General features: G+C 42.0%; 1 protein-coding gene across 1 annotated transcript in view; it reads right to left on the bottom strand.

Moving 5' to 3' along the window:
* The window catches only part of mcrip1 (MAPK regulated corepressor interacting protein 1), a 6,262-nt gene extending 5,885 nt beyond the window's left edge, over positions 1 to 377 (bottom strand). The window contains exon 1 of the mRNA XM_062525846.1: positions 269 to 377. The gene's annotated coding sequence lies outside the window, so the exon portion shown is untranslated. The remainder of the gene's footprint in view (positions 1 to 268) is intronic.
* Positions 378 to 3,465: the final 3,088 nt, after the last annotated feature.

Here is a 3,465-nt window from a genome sequence, read left to right on the forward strand (position 1 = left end):
GATAGCATGACAGCTAGTTGATAAATACCATCGCCGTTGCAGCACCGTGGCCAGAAGTCTAGCTAGCGTTATTGTGTACCATATTAGCTAGCAAGCAAGCTAAAATAGCTAACATAGGATACAATAGCTAAGTTAACGTTGACTATGTTGGGTTGTAAGGAACAGATTGTCCTACGTCCTGTGGAGATAGTTTAATGCAAAAGTAAAACACCAAATCAACACAAATCTTAGATCGCTATAAATGTGCGACGCCGAAAAAAACTCATACCTCTTTATTGGTATATTTCTTCTCTTAAAATGGTAAAAATCTAGGCCTTCTTTGGCCGTAGCGACGTTGCCTATGCCAACCAGACAGTTCCGGGTTAGCAAAACGGAAACAAATAACAATGCGCAAGCGCAATTTTGTCACTGCCATTTTGTCAAATATCCATAGGTGGCGCCAGAGTCATGTATCTGTATTATGGCAGAGAAAGCCCTGAGTAGGGGTGAGGAAAAATTCCCTAGAATTGGAGATACAAATCAGAGCAGTAGGGTAGAGTCTGTAGGCCGTAACATGATAAGTGAATATTAGTTACAGTGGGGAGAGTAAGTATTTGAACCCATAAAGTTGACTAAAAAGAGGAGTATAAAATCATCTTTTGCTAATTGATCTTACAGTTTTTGCCCGTTGCTAGAACACATTTTGCAAAACTTCGCTCACCGTACCAAAACTCTACACACTAGTGAACATAACACAACACTAGGAAATAAACCTTTCACATGTATGCCAAATTGAAACTCTTCTATCAGTACCTAAACTCTGCAATCAAAACCCAACAATCCTTTGTCAAAATGTAACTCTGGTGACAAAATGAAACACACTTGCATCATATGCATACACTTGCAAATCAGGAGGAATACACTAGTCTACTTTATATAAAACATATTTGCTTGAATACATTCAGAAAAACTTCACTCATTGTGCCAAAACTCACAAGGAAACAATGACACAACACTGGGAAATATACCATTCACATCACCATTTCCAATGGCTAAACGAATGGGCTTTTTGTAGATGACTGATTGGTGTTCAGTTTTGCAAGTAAGTGCGTTCTGGTGTGTATTTGAGTGGTTGCAATTACCCGATGTGTTTTGTATTTTGGATACATGTGTTTAACAAATGGTACTCTGAGATTTCATTTTTGACCGAAGTGTCTTAGTATGACATAGAGAGTAGTATGCAGGACCAAGTGTGTTGCATAAAGGAGTAAGTGTGTTGCAGAATTGCAACTAGAGTGCAAAGCAGCACTTTTGTTTAAGGTATAGGTATAGGTGTTTGAGATATGGCAACAAAACTTAAAGTTGTGTTACTTTAGTCTAAGCATGGGTCTGTTCAAGCAACGGGCAAAAACTGTAATTTCAAAATGAGTAAAAATCCAACCTTTAAGGACACCAATTTTCTTTGTGAATGAAGAAAATAAATGTTCTTCCTTAAAATTCAGGGGACATTTTCATATTCACCATCACACCATCCGAACTGTTCGACTTCGAACTCAGCTCGTGGCCGGCGTGATAAAAAGATTCTAATGCTTCATAATGGCTTAAGATTTGATAGAAAAAGAAGGCGAATACCAGGTGAATTCTCTCATTTACACAGTGGGTGATAAGGCTGATGATATCCTGAGTTCACTGCAGATGATAAAAGCCAAACTAAAGGACTATAAGGAGCTATAAATCAGGCTTTTTGTGGACATTATATCGAAGTGCATATAATGGGTATGTTCCTGAAGCTATGGGGGCAGCCGTGGCCTACTGGTTAGGGCTTCGGCCTTGTGACCGGAGGGTTACCGATTCGATCGCCGACAGTGAGCAAGGCACCTAACCGCTCCCCGAGCACCGCTGGCTGGGCAGGCTAGACTGGGTTAGTGTGTGATTTCCCTCACTGTGTGTTCACTAATTCGGTTAAATGCAGAGAACTGAATTTCCCTCTCTGGATCAAAAAAGTATATATTCTATTCTATTCTATTTAGATTCTATGCAATAGAGGGCATGTAACTCCTCTGTTACTCTGTTACTAGTTAGTTACTCTTCGTTGGCTTCCAATAGCAGCCAATTAAACTCCAATCCCTCACTCTGGCCTGTAGGGCACTTGCTGGATCTCCACCCCGCTCTCCAAATTCCATGAGTGATTCCATTAGATTCCAAATGCGCTTGATTCCATTTCATGCTCCAGATCCCCCCTCTCGCCTACTGTGGTTGTGTGGTGGGTGTCTGCTGTGTTGACCAACCCATTAACACTAAAAGGCCACTTTCAAGACTTTTCCTCAGTGGTTCCTCATTTGTGAAATGAGTTGCCTATACTTTTTTAAGTATATATGTAGTATATATTTTTGGGCTTTTGTGCCTTTAATTTTGACAGGACAGTAGAGAGAGACAGGAAGCGAAGGGGTGAGAGAATCGGGGTGGGATCCGGAAAGGACCACGGGGCGGGAATCGAACCCGGGTCGCCGGCGTACGCTGCAGGTGCCCCAGCCAGTTGCGCCACAGCTGGGGCCATGAGTTGCCTATACTGTGGGTGTTCTGATTTTGTAGCCTAGAAATCTAGATGGCCCTATAGCAGCAGCAAATGAATCTAGCAACTCACTGCATTTGTGTCTTTTAGGCATACAATGTCCCCTCTTCTTTCATCCAATGTGAAGTAGAGAGACTCCTTTTTTTTCTGCCGTCCATATGTGACACTTTTGCCCTCCGTGGGTTGAACTCTACCATCATGTAGATCTCGCTCTCGATCTCGTTACGCCGTGCTTCACTACTTCATCCATCCATTTGCACAGTTTCTCAGTCTCTCTTCATCTATAGGCCATCCAACCAAATGATTGATGACTTCAGAACATTATCTGCAGACTCTGGAACTTCTGAAATATTTCCACAGAGTTTGTAACTGGCTCTCGAACTGGGACCTGAACCAAAGATGATATGCCTCTGAAGCTACCAAATGTTTTATTCCAAAATAGACGACTTCCCCACGCATCTCCTCATCTCACAGCTGTCTTCATCGAATTCCTTTTCAGTTGGTCCTGGAAGTGATTGTCAGGTAGCCTATACAATACAACTGCCGGGCTCTGTCTGGGTTAGCCACAGCTATGGTTCACCTTGAAGAGAGTTTTATTTTTTTATTTTGAGAGAACACCCCCCCCCCCCCCCCCCCCGCCCCCCAGACCTTTCAAACTATTCATGAGAACAGAACAGACAGGTAACTACCAGGGTACTTTCTCAGCATTCTAACATTGATGCCCTTATTGCAGAGGCGTTATTCGCCCCTATTATATCTTCAGATGAAATGTTAACAATTGCAGCAAATTTCATGTTAACCTGCCATCCTGGGAGTATGTTGTTTTGTGGAATTTAATCCATGGGGGGCTATAAAATAAATGGATTTATGTGCATATTTAGTGACTGCACACCCTTGTAAATTATGCTTTTGAG

The sequence above is a fragment of the Sardina pilchardus genome, chromosome 22 (genome assembly GCF_963854185.1).
Source record: "Sardina pilchardus chromosome 22, fSarPil1.1, whole genome shotgun sequence".
Classification (NCBI taxonomy): Eukaryota; Metazoa; Chordata; class Actinopteri; order Clupeiformes; family Clupeidae; genus Sardina; species Sardina pilchardus.